The 17,181-nt window shown below is 43.4% G+C and overlaps 1 long non-coding RNA gene across 3 annotated transcripts in view; it reads left to right on the forward strand.

Moving 5' to 3' along the window:
• The window catches only part of LOC138849921 (uncharacterized), a 112,216-nt gene that overhangs the window by 74,267 nt on the left and 20,768 nt on the right, over positions 1–17,181 (forward strand). The window contains exon 3 of one of the 3 annotated variants that reach the window (XR_011389132.1): positions 2,799–2,962. The exons of 1 other annotated variant lie outside the window; for it this stretch is intronic. This is a non-coding gene — a long non-coding RNA (uncharacterized lncRNA). The remainder of the gene's footprint in view (positions 1–2,798; positions 2,963–17,181) is intronic. One more of the 3 variants, XR_011389133.1, reaches the window with a different exon arrangement.

Genomic DNA, 17,181 nt, shown 5'->3' on the forward strand with positions numbered 1-17,181 from the left:
ACCCTAACTCAGAACTGCTTAATCAACTTCCCTTCCCCCCACTCTCCCTAGCCTCTGGTAACCACTGTTCTACATCCAACTTCATGAGACCAACTTATTTGGATTCCACATATGAGTCAGATCATGCAGTACTTGTCTTTCTGTGCCTGGCTTGTTTCGCTTCACAGAAAGATCTCCAGTTCCACTTGTGTTACTGCAAATGGCAAGATTTTATCTGTTTTGTGACTGAAGAGTTTAAGCCTAGTAACTAGTCTTGCTACATATCAGTACGGAGTTTTTAAAATTAAAATTTTGTTTTCACTAGTTCCAGTTCAGAAAATATAACTTCCTTTCAGGTAGCAGCGAGAGTACAGACGAATCCCTGCTGGTCCCCTTGCCTTGCTGGGGATGGTGGGATCAAAGGAAAACACAGGAAACATTTCATACGCCCATAAACTCCTCTGATTTACCTCTGTCCATCTGGCCCAGCATTCCATCTCTCCCAGACGCAGAGACCCACACTCCAGAAAGATGTGGCAGTGCTCCTAAACACACAACTCGGAGCTGAGGCCTTGGCCAGCCCACGACACACTTCCCTTAATGTTCGTTCAAGGATTTATCAGCTATTTTATCCAAACCGATTTGGGGTCACTCTTACTTACAGTGAACCCAGCTCTCTGAATGCTCTATTTATGCATACTCTTTAATGGGTTCCTTGTTGCAGAAAGGCACAGTTCAGTGAGGCAGCCATTAGTAACATCCCAACTGCTCCACAGCCACACAACGCTCCAGGCTACCACGCTGAGCATTGCTTTCATGTCCCAAAACGTCAGTAGGTAGCATGGTCTAGAACAACTCCCCAATATTTAAATGGAGTCTGCTTTTTTATTTTTAAAGATTTATATTTATTTATTTGAAAGACAGAGTTACAGAGAGGCAGAGGCAGAGGCAGAGAGAGAGAGAGAGAGAGAGAGAAATCTTCCATCTACTGGTTCACCCACTAGATGACCACGATGGCTGGAGCTGTACCAATCCAAAGCCAGGAGCCAGGAGCTTCTTCTGGGTCTCCCACGTAGGTGCAGGGGTCCAAGGACTTGGACCAACTTCTGCTTTCCCAGGCCATTGCAGAGAGCTGGATCGGAAGTGGAACAGCCAGGTCCTGAACCAGCACCCATGTGAGTTGCTAGCGCTGCAGGCTGCGCTTCACCCGCCATACCACAGCGCCGGTCCTGTGGAGCCCTCTTGATGCGTCAGTGCTGTTTCCTTCTTCTTTGCCATACTTGGCTCCCCCAGATCTAGATCCACTCATGGGGAGGATGAAGCTTTAGCTCCCCTGGATTTTAAGAGCTTGATAAAAGATCATCCCTCTTAGGCCAATGTCTTTCTCATTCATGTCTATATCCACAGTGGTCAGGGGATAAAACTGCTGCTTCGCTGGCTCTGTTGCCTTCCTGGTCACTCGAGCTCATGGCCTTGGTCTCTAGGCTGTGTCTGTGTCTGCTCTTAGAGCTCGGTTGCAGCCCCTAGCCCTACCTTCTGCCATCCCCTCTGCATCCTGTCAGGAACTGGCATTTGTTTGAAACCACAATGGCATTTCCACCTCACCTAATTTGAGAGTTTGCTGCAGTCTCTGAGTCTTTATTGATGTTTTCCTTTCCGACCTGACTCTTTGCCCCTCTTGAATACTATGCCATGCTTGACATGGTTCCAGGCCTATGACTCTGCACTTGGGCTCTGTTGTCTGTCGTTACATTAAACAGACCTGCATTGGAGTCACCAGTCACTTATTCCCTCCCCTGGTGATCCTCTGTACCTGCCCTCTGACTGTGAAAGGATCTAGCCCTTTCTGATTTTTAGTTTCAACTGTCTTAGGACAACTGTAGTATAAGTAATACTACTTTCATTCTTTTTAATTTCTCCCTAGTCCACAAATTGCAACTCTGTTCTCATCTACTTAATGTTATTTCATTGTAGAGATTGTGACTTTGTTATTTAGGTAAACTAAAACACCAGTCCCTCCATTTAAAACATGGCACTTCCTCTGTTCATCCCAGAGGGAGTGAGCTCTCCCTCTTTTGGTTTCCCTAATTTGTTATACATGCATCTTTGGTACAGTTTGTAGGTCCCTCCTGTACCCTTCTCTTCTTATATTTGCAGGTATATCTATCCTGTTTCTCTTATCAGGCTGCAAGTCATTCAGAACAGGATTTTATCTTATATTCTTGAAGCAAAGCTTCCCCTTTCCCCATCTCATAGAATTTCAAGCATACAAGGTACTCAGTACACATTGAGGGAATGCATCTTGAAGAGTGCCTTAGAAGCAGAGTAATGCAAATTTCCACTGAATCTCCATATTTAATAGCTGTGAGAGTTGATTTCTGAGCTCTCCATTCCATTCCAAAAGTGTACGTGCCAGTGTCACACTGTTTTAATCACCTATAGCTTTCTGGTAAGTTTTGAAATTGAAAACTCTAAGGACTCTAACTTTGCTAACCTTTTTCAAGATCGTTTTCATTATTTCAGATCCCTTGTGATTCCATGTGAATTTTAGGATAGAATTTTCTATTGCAAGGCAAAAAAAAAAAAGTGAGATTTTGAAAGAGTCCATAATGAAAACCAACAATTGTATTAATATGTTTTGAGCATTAGGAATCGGTCAACTTTTCTCACTAAACTGTAATCATTTCAAGGGTAACCATTTCATATCTGTATCCCCCACAGGATCTAGCACTGAGTAGTATACTGGGTAATACTCAACTAATGCCTTTGAATGAATCAGGATTACTGAGCCTCAAGTACTTATTTCCTTGTCTGATTAGAACCAAGATGTTTGAAGAGATGAGCGAAATGAACTGAAAATACAAATTTTTATGAACAGATTTCAGATTTCTCAGTAAAGTAAAACAAAGCTGAATCCTGCCTGGCACAAACACGTCATAATTTCCATGATTATATAAGAGCTACAATGGATGCAAAATAAAATGTAAGTTTTTTCTTCTGTTGCAAACAAGAGGACCCTCTTTCCCCTTCTCCTCACCCCTCCCAGGCACCCATAGCTTAATCAGTTCTAAGGGTGATAAATACAAAGTCCATCAGAGATAAGTGGTTTTTTTTTCTATTTCAGAAGCTATTTCACCAGCTGATGCTTATTATAAATGCTCAGAGTTAGACATACCTTATTCTATTTATACATTAATACGATTTTTTAAGTTTAAATAAACTAAACAGATTGAAGAAGTTCACATTCTAACGTTCTTATATAATCCAAAAGGTATGAAACATAAACCTCTTCCTTCCTTCTGTGGAGGCTAATGAAACTGCCAGTTGTTTATTTTAGCACAAGGAACTGTTGGCCTGCAGAGCACAGGAAAGACAGGAGAAAAGCTTGCTTTGATGCTTCTAGAATTAACCCAAGAGGCCTTGTAAACCAAGATAGCAAAGCTGCTCGTACCCTGCCAGCCCGGGCACTGTCTCCACCGCAAACAAGACTCCTAGAGCACTCCAAGGAGTAGTCCGGCAGTCGGGGTGTGATGGAAGAGAGAGTTCACTTTTCTGCAGGCCACGAACATTTAACCTTTTATGGGAAACAGACCACTTTCAAATCTGATGAAATGTATGAACTTCCTATATTTCCCCCAGCTACAACCAAATGCAAACCTACTTGTAAAATGTTACGTGCAGTTTCAGGAGGTTCACAAATAAGAACCTCTGGTCCACAGTGTGATAACTTTGTGTATAAAAAAAATCTGGTAAGTGATGGTATTTCATCCAAGGGTCAAAGGAAGGTATTGATGTATCACAGGTTTGCTGGTTTATTTGAATGGATTTGCCAGGAGAAGGGCCCCAGAGCTGTAAGTCCTAAGGACAATGACTAGAGTTACTAAGCAGCTAAGAATTTGGCCTCAAGAGAGGTTTGACCTTTGCCCTCAGCATTTAGGAGGTAACCTATGTCATACCTAATAAGAAGCATCTTTGTTTTGGGAGGGAGCTGGCCACACTTGATCTTAGGGTAGGAGCTGTCCACCACAGAAAGATCAAATAGGCATTTGGCCTAGTGATTAATACTTCCACATCCTACACCAGAATACCTGCCTTCAATACCTGTCTCTGGCTCCCAATCCCAGTTTCCTGCTGATGAAAGTCCTATGAAACAGCAGGCGATGGCTCAAGTAATTGGGACCCTGCCGCCCTTGTGGGAGACCTGAATTGAGTTTCCAGTTCTCAGATTTGGCTCTTCCCAGTCCTATCCATCCATAGCAGGCATTTGGGGAGTGAACCAGCACATGAGATCTCTCTCTGCCTCTATCTCTCTCTGTGTATATATGTATCTTAGTGTCTCTCTCTCTCTCTCAATCTAAAACAAATATTTTATTAAAAATAAAAGTGTCCCAACTACCCCATTTCCAATTCAATTCCCTGCTAGTGGCCTGGGAACATAGCAAAAGTTGGCTCAAGTACTGAGTTCCTGCTGTCCATGTGGGAGACCTTGAAGAAGCTCCTGGCTCTGGCTGTGGCCTGGCACAGCTTTGGCCATCTGCGGAGTGACCCAGCAGATAGAAGATCTCTCTCTCATCTGCCATTCCCTATCTCTCTGTAACCGACTTTCAAACAAATAAATATATCTTCTTAAAAATATAAAATAATAACAATATGTGCTTCAGTTGACCTGGAGGCTGAGATCAACCATGTATGCCATCCATCAACTAATGATATCTATGTAATGTTGCTACAGTTAAAACTTTGGACACCAAAGCTCAGGTGAACTTGTTAGATGGCAATACCAGTAGAAAAGTATGTCTCTGAAGACAGTAGAAGTCTTCAACTTCCACTCTTCCCAAACTCTGCCCCTACGAGTCTCTTCCTTTGGCTAATTTTGATATGCTTCCTTTCCCTGTAGTAAGATGTAACTTTGAACATAAAAGCTGAATTTGAGTTCCCCGAATTCTAGTGAGTTATCAAACCTGCAAGTAATTTGGGTAATGCCCGTTAATTTTTAGTTGGCTGCAGAGGGCAGTCTTGAGGCTGTGCCTTCCAACTTTGCTATTAGGTTCTAATTCCTTGCAATTGGTGTCAGAAGTCTTGGGCTGACTTGGCAGCTTGGAGGACTGTACCTTTACCCTCACAGCTCAGCTACCTCTGGGTAGCCACTTTCAAACAGAGCTCAGTAATGCCTAGACCCCTTGAGAGTCAGCTCCCTAAGAATGGGCTGGTGAGTTGGCAATGGATTTCTTGACCCTCTGAACTTGGGCAAACCAAGCTATAGGAGACCACCTGGACTTCTGATATGAAGCAGTGATGTAGAATTTCTGAACTGTTCAAGAGAAATAATTCTTGATTTAGTCTTCCCCATGAAAGAGACACTCACTTAGCCTTGCACATTCAAGTTCACCTACGAAAGAGCGGAATGGAACAGTAAAAATGGGAAGCTGGGGTGCGTCTGAGGCTCAGCCCTGCTCTTCAGAATCTGCTTATACCACCTTCCCAGTGGTCTTCTTCCAGGGTCCAGGAAACACCTTTCTAGGTAGGGCAAATCGTTGACACATATTAAGGTCCCTGTGGAACATTTGGTTCTGTTTGTGTTGACTGAAGAGATTTTTAAAGGAACACATGGCATCCAGGCTCTTCAAAGGAGTTGGCCTTTTTTTAGACAAGTATATCTACATCCATTTTTATTACTTACAGAGGAAGAGCTCAGGTAAGAGATGTCTAGTCAACAAGATAAGCAAATGAAATAAGCTAGCAAGATGCCTTAGACAGGTGCGAGGCAGGTACTTATCTACTTAGTTCCTTTTCTTTCAGTTCTCCTTCCCCATCTCCCAAATCAGCCAAGTCATAGCTGTGACCACGTGACTTTCAGCAAGGGTGCCAAGATCATTCAGGGGGAAAGGATGGTCTATACAGCAAGTTGTCCTAGGAAACTGATGTACACATGAAAAGTAATGAACCTGAACCCTTACTGTGAACCGTATACAAAAATGGGCTAAAAATGAATCAAACTATTAAGTCTCTTGGAAGAAAACATGGGGAAAGTTTCATGAGTTGACCTTGGTAATGAGACTGGTTTATGTTTCTGTGGAGAACAATTGAGCTGAGAGCAAGAGCCACAGACTTGGATTCAGATTTTTTAAAAAGATTTATGTATTTATTTGAAAATCAGAGTTTCAGAGAGACAAAGAGAGGCGGGGGGGGAGGGGAGAGAAAGAGGTCTTCCATCCACTGGTTCACTTCCCAGATGACTGCAATGGCCAGAGTTGCGCTGATCCAAAGCCAGGAGCCAGGAGCATCTTCCTGGTCTCCCACGTGGTTACAGGGGCCCAAGGGCTTGGGACATCTTCAACTGCTTTCCCAGGCCATAGCAGAGAGCTGGAATGGAGGTGGAGCAGCCAAGACATGAACCAGTGCCCATATGGAATGCCAGTACTGCAGGCTGGGGCTTTACCCGCTACACCACAGCACTGGCCTCTGGTTTAGATTTGAGACCACCACTTCCTCCATGTCTGATCTTAGTTAAACATTTTCTATCCTCTCCAGGACTCAGCTTTCTCATCTGCAAAAAGTGACAGGAACAGCATGATGGTGAGAGCGCATAAAAGAAATTAGATAAATGAGTGTAAAGGACTTAGCTCTGTACGTGGCATATGGCTTGTTCTTATCAGTTATCAGTCACTACTATCCATTCACTAGGTGTTAAGTAGGTGGAATTTTGGTCATATTTTCTAGGTTCTTATTCTAGTTCTACCCTTGATCACCTCTGTGACTTCGGGCAACTGTTTTACAGTTCTGTAACTGGGGACTTTTATTATTCTGAATAATAGAATTAATAATAGTATTCATTCCATAAGCTAGTAGGAATTAAATACTTCTTTTACCCATATCTTAGAAAAATGGATAGCACTCTCCAGTGTTAGTTCTTATGGCTGCTGCAGTGCTCAACACAGCATATAGCACATAGTAGGTGCTCATCTAGTGGACAATCATGCTGCCCTAAACAATGACATCCAGATATGATGTGGGCAAATATAGGTCATAAACTGAAAGACAAGATAGAAAGTTGAACATGCAGTTAAGCAAAGGTTTTATTAACTTTTTATTAAATTTACTTAAGTTTCTATTAAGAAAATTCGGAAAGAGGGTGTTAAAATATTAATAACAATGGCCAAGCTTGAAGTGGGAAAGTTGTACATGGGTATATTCTTGTACTTTTCAATTTCTCTACCATGAGCATGTATTTTTGCTACCAGAAAATATTAAAATGTAGTTAAATAAGCTAGAAAGAGAGACAGAGCCAATACAGGCTACTGTCACTGGCATAGTGTCTACTAGGAGAAGCTGGACAGTTTGAGGACATGGCCTTGAGGAGGCAGAGGTAAATAATCCTGATCTTCACTATTCACGCATGTTCTTGTCTCCTGGAGAACAGGGCTGGGTTCTCTTTGAGCCATAGATTCTTTGCCAGGCAATTCCCCATGTTTTCATTCTGTCAATCTCAGGGCCTTAGATAGATTTCCAGGATGTAAGTGTGTGTAGAAGGGTCAGTGGTGTTGAAGGTGAGGATAGAGGTTCACACCAAGGCTGATACAGGAGAAAATTAGAGGTCATGGAAAGTCAGAGAACTCCAGCTCTTGGGCTGGGCTAGGTCCTGAAAACACACAGCTGCAGGGAAGAAATTACCTCTTTGAAGACTATGTAGTGTTTGAATGGAAGGTTGCCAAAGGTAGTGATTAGGAAATAGGGAAAACTTTACTTACGAATTTGATAACCTTCAAATTATTTTAAATATATCATTTATGCATTAGAAACTATAGAAAATAATACATAATCAAGAGACTAAAATGCTTCCAAATTTCACCACTTTGAGATGATCACTGTTACTCTGTTGGTAGGTATTCATCTACATCTTTTACTCTGACTCCTTTTAATCTTGGGGTTTCTTATTTCTCATATTGTTGTGTAGGAGTTCTTAATATATTGTGTTCATGAGTAGTCTGTTAGATACATGTGTCACAGATAGCTTTCTTCACTTTGGCCTTTCAGTCTGTTAATGGTGTGTTTTGATGAGCAGAGCAGCTTAATTTTGATATAGTCCAATTTACTTTACTTTTAAAATGGCTAATGCTTTGTGTGTCCTCTTAAGGGATCCCTGCCTGTCTGAAGTTCATAAAGATAGTTTCATATTTTTTTAATATTTCTACTATTCTACATTTGGACCCACATTCTGTCAGGATTTTCTTTTGGTGTATAGTGAGCAGCAGTAGGAGTTGTGATTCTTTTTCCTCCACATGAAAATCCAGTTGAGCCAGCATCACTTATTGAAAAGGCCACCCTTTTTCTGCCATACTGTCATCCTAGTCATCAATCAGAACAGGATGTGTAGTTTCTATTCTGTTGTGGTGGTTGTTTGTTTGTTTTTGTCTCTCTTGTGCCAAGATCACTAGTGCCAATACTGTCTTTCTTACTGTAGCTCTGTAACTAGTTTTATTTAAGGGCTCATTTTACAAACACTCTCATTATAATCCATAGACGTCCATGCAATATGAAGTCTTCTAATCCATGAATGTAATATATATCCCTTCATTTATTTAAGACTTCTTTGATTTCTGTCAGTAATGTTCTCTCATTTTCATATTTTAGTTGCAATTATATAATATACAATTTAATGTTGACCTTGTTCTTGGATAAATGGGTGCAAAACTGGCAAATATTGAAACTATCTGCAGACTCTAAATACTTTTGGTCTCCAAGCCCTACCTAGGATCTTCTACATCAGAATCTCTAGAAGTAGGGTTCTGGGGGTCTAAAAAGCCTTCCATATTCTATAGCACTTTTGTGGAATTGAAAATTAGTGTAATCATTTTGCAGAACATTTTTATCAATTTTGTTGGCATTTAATTAGTCATAGTTCTAGGAAGTTAACTTACATGAATCATTTGTGGATTTTTATAAATATGTATTTAAAAGCATGTTTTCTATAGCATAGCTGATGAAAGGAAAATATGGCAAACTACCTCACTTTCTGCCAATGGAAAATATATGGAATAAGTTATGCTACTTAAATATAGTATAATATAAATAATATAGTAAATATACTATAATACCAGGTAGCTATTGAAAGTGAAGAACTAGGGGCTGGTGCTGTGGCTCACTTGGTTAATCCTCTGCCTGCAGTGCCAGCATCCTATATGAACGCTGGGTTCTAGTCCCGGCTGCTCCTCTTCCAGCCCAGCTCTCTGCTGTGACCAGGGAAGGCAGTGGAGGATGGCCCAAGTGCTTGGACCCTGCACCTGCATGGGAGACCAGGAGGAGGCTCCTGGCTTTGGATGGGCATAGTTCTGGCTGTAGCAGCCATTTGGGGGGTGAACCAACAGAAAGATCTTTCTCTCTCTCTCACTGTCTAACTCTATCTGTCAAGTAATAAAAATAAAAAGTGAAGAACTAATCTCTAAGTGCTAAAGTAGAAGGTATGCAGGTAATCAAAGCTGAAAAACATCAAGAAGCAGGCAATTCAGTTTCATATAAGGCAATATGGTTAAAACAACACGCAAAGCACACATCAAATGGACGGTAACAAGGCTGTAGTCTCTGGGCAATCTGAAGTTCCTGTTACCTCTCCTGTATCCCAAAGTCTATAAATGACCTACAGTGCAATTGGTAAGTGACAGTAGAACCATACGGAATTCAGGGTGGTTCTAGTGGGAATAGTTGCCTGGGAAGGAACTGGTGGACCCACTGCTCTTTGTTGTCTTCCTAGTTCCATATATTTTCCATTGGCAGAACTAGGTGCCTGGTCCTGAGTACTTGTCCTTATTCTTTTTTTTATTATTATTATTTTTTGACAGGCAGAGTGGACAGTGAGAGAGAGAGAGACAGAGAGAAAGGTCTTCCTTTTGCCGTTGGTTCACTCTCCAATGGCCACCGTGGCTGGCGCACTGCGGCTGTTGCATCATGCTGATACAAAGCCAGGAGCCAGGTGCTTCTCCTGGTCTCCCCTGGGGTGCAGGGCCCAAGCACTTGGGCCATCCTCCACTTCACTCCCGGGCCATAGCAGAGACCTGGCCTGGAAGAGGGGCAGCCGGGACAGAATCCGGAGCCCCGACCGGGACTAGAACCCGGTGTGCCGGCGCCGCAGGTGGAGGATTAGCCTAGTGAGCTGCGGCGCTGGCTTATTCTTACATCTTTCTAACAGGGTAGAATTATTTTCAGAACTTATGTCCTTATCAAAAGAGGGAATACTTTTCAAAAATGAGAGAGCTCTGGAATCTCCCTAATGGGCTCACTGTCACTCATCATCCATCACTTGCCAATGGGGATACTTCTGAGAAATGTGTCATTGGGCATTGTTGTGTGAACATCCTAGAGGGTACTTACATGAACTTAGATGACTGAGACATGACTATACTGTGTAATCTCATGGAACCACAGTTGTATACGTGGAGTGGATGCGTGTATATACACCTTACTAAGTTATGATTTTCTCACAAGAAAAGTATAAAGCACTATATAGCTGGTTATAAATGACTACCGGGTCATTAAGTGTCATTAATTTCATGCTGAAACTGTTTTACACATGACCCATTCTTTCCCCCAGCTAGGCTCTCCTTCCCCTTTTACATCTGTAGAATTCCCACAGCTTTCACAGATGGAACAGATTTCATTCGCTCTTCACAATCGATTGAGCAGTGTGCTGTCCTAGGAGACTGCCCAAATAATCTTTCCCACCCTTCTGTGCCTGGAGCTGTTGGCTCACACTGCTTCTTACTGGTGAAGTCCAACTGGCTCACCACCTGTTATGGTTTGGATCATAGATTGGGTGTTTCCCAAAGGCCCATATCGGGGGTTTTGTCCCCAGTGTTGAATGCTAATGCTAATGTTCAGTGAATTAAGGGTGGAGAAGTTGATTTTGTTATGGTGTCTAGGGGTTGGGCCCAACAGAAGTCCTTAGTCACTGAGGCAAGGGGAAAGTAGATATATAGAGACAGTTGGCTATGGAAGCTGAGTTGTGCCTAATTGCTCTCTCTCAGCTTCATGGTTCACCATGTGTTCCTCCCTCTGCATACCTTCCACCGTGCACCACATTCATTAGATGCTAGCCCAGTGGGGCCACACAGTCTTGGGCTGTGAATCTCCAAAACTGTGAGCAAAAATTAACCATTTTTTTTATTTTGTAAGTTAGCTCTTCCCAGGATTTTGATTGTAGTAATGAAAAGCTGACTAAAATATTTATCTCAGCAGCACCCCACTCCCACCCCTGGAAAGAGGAGCTTCTCAGGGTGTAGATCATGTCAGCAGGGCTGGCGCATAGTGGGTCTTCAGAACACATTCAATTATTACAGTCAAAGGGAACTATTTTTCTAGCATTTATATTTTTTAAAAGTCTGTTGATGTAAGTAAGGCTGTTTAGGGCAGTCTGTTGTTTTTTCTGATTCCTGCATTTTCCTTTGTTTTTCATGGAACATGAAGCACTGATTTCCTGTCAGGCTTTGCAAATAAATATCAAGGTCAGGGGCTGGAAACATTTTTGGAGCTTTCGTGGCACCTCTTGATTCCACTGGGCCAAGAAATGCTTTCAACCCCAGAGGGCAGAAGTTTTTCAAAACAAGAATGTTCCAATAAGGGTGTGTGCTTCCTCCATCAACTCATGCCCCCACCCTCTTGCATTTTAACTACCTTAGGAAGAATGGGAGTTCTGGAAAGCCTTTGGTATTTTTGAACCACTCAGGAGGCAAGGTGATGGGGCTTGGTGTGACTTCTCAGCGAGAGGTTCCTACAGACAGGGACCTGCAGAGGCAAGGCAGTGAAAGAAGCCCTTTCTGAATGGCCAGTGGGGGTGGTGGGCATCCTCTCACTCAGACCAACCCCCTCTGCCTTCCTCTGCTCCCCTCAAGCTGTCTGGAATTGAGCTCACAGGCACTTGGATCGCTGCCACTGATGGGGTGGGCATTTGTCCAAGCCTCACCACACATCATGGCTAAAGCAAGTGTGGGAGGGTTCTCTTCAGTTTAGATCTTTTGAACGTCCAAGTACACCAGCAAATATTCCTTGTTTCCTTCACCATACTGTTTGCCTTGGGTTTTCTTGTGCTTCCTTCCCTTTTCCTTGTTTTAAGTATGTTGCTATTTGTCCACAGAGGGCTCTATGCTTATCAACAAGGAAATGCTATAGGACAGAATCAAAGGGGTCTTAGAGTAAGTTCCTTCTAGCAGCCTGTGGATGTTTGTCTTGTCTTGAAAGCTGTGGCACCCTGTTATGGAGAGGTACAATGCGTGGGCGTTTTTGTGTGCCTGTGTCTGACCCCTGCCTGGAGATGGCTAAGGTTAGGCTCCAGCCTGAGACCACCTCCAGGCTAAGGTTTCAGTAGTGACTTAAGGGTGGATAATAAGAGCCTTCCTAGATAGGGTTTGGTGTCTTTAAAACCACTTCAACTTGCTCCCTCTTCTCTATTTGAAACGGAAAAGTGACAGTTTCTCAACAACGTGTAAATGCATTCAGCCTGGCTAATATATTCTCGGGAGCTATTCTTGCCCCTTAAAACAGTTCAGTGTGACACACACACATTCCATGATATGTAAAATTACTTCCAGACAGCAAAGCCTTCTAGCTCTGGAAGAGTGAAGAGATATAGAATGAACCAATGTCGTCTTCAGCTGTAACTCTTGGACTTAAATATGCATAACTTTCTACATGATTAGATCCAACTTTGCAGTGTTGGATAGGAAAGTGGAGGGTAGCAGGAGGACCTTGGGAGCCCACTCTGCTCACTCATGACCAGATCTGTCTCTGGGACATCTGCTAGGTCAGGTCTATGTTTCTAGCCCCAGGGATGCTGCTGGACAGATCATACTGATACTGTCTTGGATTACAGCAAACACCTCCCACAGGTCTCCCAGTCTCCCATTTTTCTTTGTATATTTCTCCCTCATTTGTAAGATGAGTATGCGGCTGTTTCTATCACACAGCAATCCCACGTTAAAATTCTCTTATGACTTCATCATCAAAACAGATGAAGTGCAAAACCCTGAGGTTCAAAGTCTGAATCCTTGGTCAACTGGAGCCCTCGGGTCTTTTTTTTTTCTTTCCCACTCTCCCACTTCTATCCACCTAACAACTTTCACTGAACTCTTGAAATTTATCCAGTATTTTTAACACTCTTAATCCCTAGTGCCTTTCCTCATCTATTCATTGTTTATTTATCCATCTAGTCAATAAAGTTTTGATTATCAACATAAAAATGACTACCATGTCAACCATTGGCCTTATTCCTGGAAATGTAGCAGTAGTGACATCCCTCATCTCCCTGGAGTTTCAAGTTTCAAGAGGCAGACAACAAAAGAACCAGCTCAACAGATAAGACCTGATCCGTTGTGGGAAATATTATGAAAGAATCAAATGGGGCTCTGTGAGTGAAGAAGACAGCTGGGTTTGTTGGGGGATGGGCTATCTCTTTCTGTAGGACTGGTCAGAAAGACTCGGGGAGGGTGTGGTGTTTTATGAGAAAGGTGAGGGAAACCAACAATGGGAAGAGTCCTCTAGGCAGAACCTGGGCTGACCTTGAAATTGAGGGGAACCTGGGACTTTGGAGAACCTGCAAGCAGGCCTGTGAAGCGGAGGTTTAAAGAGCTGGGAGTAGTGGAGCTGACTGCAGGGGAGAGAAGGGGCTGTGGTCCCCTCTTGGAGCACACTCAAGGAGCTGGAGTTTTATTCTGAAAGTAGTCATAGGCAGTGCTAGAATAGGATTCACATTTTATTTTTTTTAAAGATTTATTTATTTGGAAGGCAGAGAGAGAGAGAAAGAGAAAGAAAGAAGGAGAGAGAAAGAGGGTAGGAAGAGAGCGATATCTTCTAGCCACTGGCTCCCTTCCCAAATGCCTGCAATAGCCAAAGTTAGGCCAGGCCAAAGCCAGGAGCCTAGAACCCTATTTAGGTCTCTCATGTAGGTAGCAGAGGCCCAAGTACCTGGGCCATCACCTGCTGCTTTCCCAGGCTCATTAGCAGGGAGCTGGATGGGAAGTGGAGCAGTCGGGGCACTCTGATGTGGGATGTGGGCTTGATATGCTATGGTACGACACTGGCCATAGGATTTATGTTTTAAAAAGATACCTCAGATTGTGGCGTGATGGATCAGAGTAGGGAGAGTGAAGGCTGGGAAATCAGCTGGAAGCTTTTACAGGAGCTCCATTAAAAATACTGAGGGTGTGAACAGCGAGCAGTGGGTGAAATAGAGATTACATTGTGTGGGAAATTGGCAAGTCTTAGCAATAACTGAAAGTGAGGCTTAATAGGGGGAGGTAGAGAGAGAAAGAGGGAAAGACAGGAATTAAGAATGCCTGTGAGTCCTGGAGCTGTGGCCTGAGCAAGTGGGATCTTTACTGAAAGCATTTGGGGGAGGCCTAAGTGTAGGAATCTACCTGCATTTATTCTTTTCTTTTCATTTAGGCCAATGAATATGTCACCTCCTCAATTAGATTTTTCCTTCTCTCTCTCTCTCTTTTAAGATTTATTTATTTACGTGAGAGTCAGAGTTACACAGAGAGAAGAGGTGAGGAAGAGAGAGAGAGAGACAGAGAGAGAGAGGTCTTCCATCCACTGGTTCACTCCCCAGTTGGCTGCAACAGCCAGAGCTGTGCTGATCTGAAACCAGGAGTCAGGAGCTTTTTCTGGGTCTCCCACATGGGTGCAGAGGCCCAGGGACTTGGGCCATCTTCCACTGCTTTCCCAGGCCTTAGCAGAGAGCTGGATCAGAAATGGAACAGCTGGGACTTGATCTGGCGCCATATGGGATGCCAGCATTACAGGTGTTGGCTTTACCTGCTATGCCACAGTACTGCCCCTCTCCTTTTCTCTAGGCAATATCCATCACTATACTTCTGGGCTTCTAATCACAAGTTAATTTTTTTTGCAATCTTTGCTCCAAGATGGTGGGTATCCTTGGAATCCAGGGTAGCTTTCATCACAGGCAATCTTTTATCACATATCTGCTTCCTCACTAAATGACAAGTTTCTTGAGGATACCTCTAACACCAAGCAGGATTCCTTACTCCTGGTAGGAATTCCTCTAGATGTTTGTTGAATGGAGCTGAGTTTGATCCATAAAAATTTCAAGGTCATGGGCATGGCCAACCAGGAACTGGAATGGATTAGAAAGGAAAGACCAAAAGCTGGAAAGCTCATGTCATGATTGGCTAACTCTGCTGGAGCATGACAGATGACAAAGGTTTTTCTCTCATTCCTGGTTGGCACAAAGCAATAGCTGCTGCTCAAGCCCCTCCCCAGACAAATCAGATTAGAATCTGTGGGGTGGCACTTAAGTGTAGGTAGCAGAGGCCCAGGTACCTGGGACATAACCTGCTGCTTTCCCAGGCACATTAGCAGGGAACTAATTTTTCAAAGCATCCGGGCTGATTTCAGAATGTAGTCCATAGAGAACCACTGGCATAGGGAGCTGAGAACTCCTAGAACTGTCTTTCCTCTATTAAGTTGTCCAGAGGTCATGGTCATGCCCTGCCCAATAGACAGCACGCAGAGGGAGGGCGGGAGCAAGAATGAGTGGGTAGATGGTATCCACCGGGGAAATGGTAGGGCGCACACATGTCTTTCACAGTTGTACACCCCCTATCATCTGTGAGCCTCAGAGCTTTATATCAAGCCAGATGTGTAGATGATGGATAGATGACGTGGCAGGCTGTGAGGCGCCTGCATCAGAGGGGACTCCCAACTCCAGCTAACTGAAGGGAATCCATTTTCATGGTTGTCAGTCTAGCTATAGTCCCCAGCAGCAAAGTGTCCCTGTCCAATCAGCCCACAAAACTAGGAAAGAACCACCATTAGATCATGCAGTCACACCCTCGGGGCCTTGGGGCACGTCTTGGTCCCCTACTGGCAAGATATCGGCTAAGGACTTTCCTTGGGCACAGCATCCGTTTCTCTTCTGTTGCCAATAAAGCTCCCCTGCACTGTTCTTTCTCCCCGACTGCCTTCTATTGCTTCTGACAGAGTTTGCCAGTTAGCTGAGGTCAGGATTTCCTTTTGACAAACAACCTGCTTTCAGTCAGCGGGGCCAGAGGTTTCCTAAATTACAAACCCTTTCATTTCTTCTGCCACAAGTCATCCTGTCAGTTTGTATAATCGCACAGAATGGAGAGGAATGGAAACGTTCAGAGAGACATTGAAAGAAAGTCATGCTCTTGCTAACTTGATCCTTTTGCATTGTCAAAAAGCTGTCCTGAATGGGATGGATGGGACTACTTGGGTTGAAGTGTGCGTAGCTGCTCTAGTGTGGGTGAATTTCTTGCGTCTGAGAGAAAATTTCTTTCATGTATTAAGTGAACACACAGTGTCCCTCATTCCCACATTCTGTTAAGCAAATGGCCTCCTTTGTATTTGAACTTGGAAAAATGCATGACATAGGCACGTGTTTTTAGAAGCATTTTTTAAAAAGATTGATTTATTTGAAAGGTAGAATAACAGAGGGAGAGGCTTTCCATCCGCTGGTTCATTCCCCAAATGGCCACAAATGCGAGAACTGGGCCGATTGAAAACCAGAATCTGAGAGCACCTTCCATGTATCCCAAGTGGATGCCAAGCACTTGTGCCATTTTCCACTGCTTTTCCAGGTGTATTAGCAGGGAGCTGGATCAGAAGTGGAGCATCCAGGACTCAAACCGGTGCCCATGTAGGATGTTGGCACTGCAGGTGGTAGCTTAACCCATATGCCACAGTGCCAGCCCCTAAAAGCAAATTTTAAAAGTTATGAAATACATATGAGTTTTCTCTGAGGTTTGTAGATGCTCACTGGAAGACAAAGTTGCCTAATGCTGAGAGGATAGCATAGGATGGAGGCAATGAGGCTCAAAAAAATTTTTTTTAAAAAAGGCATTCAGACATCACTGGAAAATTGTACTCACTGTGGACAGGATGCTAAACATGCCCAGCAAACCCAAAGGGGACACCTGAGCTCACCTGGTATTTGGTGTTCAGGAAGGCAGAGCTACCTTTACTGGCCTGACAGCTCCAAACTTCTCATGATTCTGTTTTGCATCCAGGAGAGTAGCTGGATCCTGCCTTTGCCTATTTGCCTGTGATACTTTGGGTGAAGCATTTAACCCAAGTTTTATGATCTGTAAAATAAAAGGGGCTCAACTAGACAGTACTGGCATTTCACACTTTAAGCCTGTTTTCATGTAGAAGTGTCACCCATTATAAAGGCTG

Source organism: Oryctolagus cuniculus, chromosome 6, assembly GCF_964237555.1.
Source record: "Oryctolagus cuniculus chromosome 6, mOryCun1.1, whole genome shotgun sequence".
In the NCBI taxonomy this organism is placed as follows: Eukaryota; Metazoa; Chordata; class Mammalia; order Lagomorpha; family Leporidae; genus Oryctolagus; species Oryctolagus cuniculus.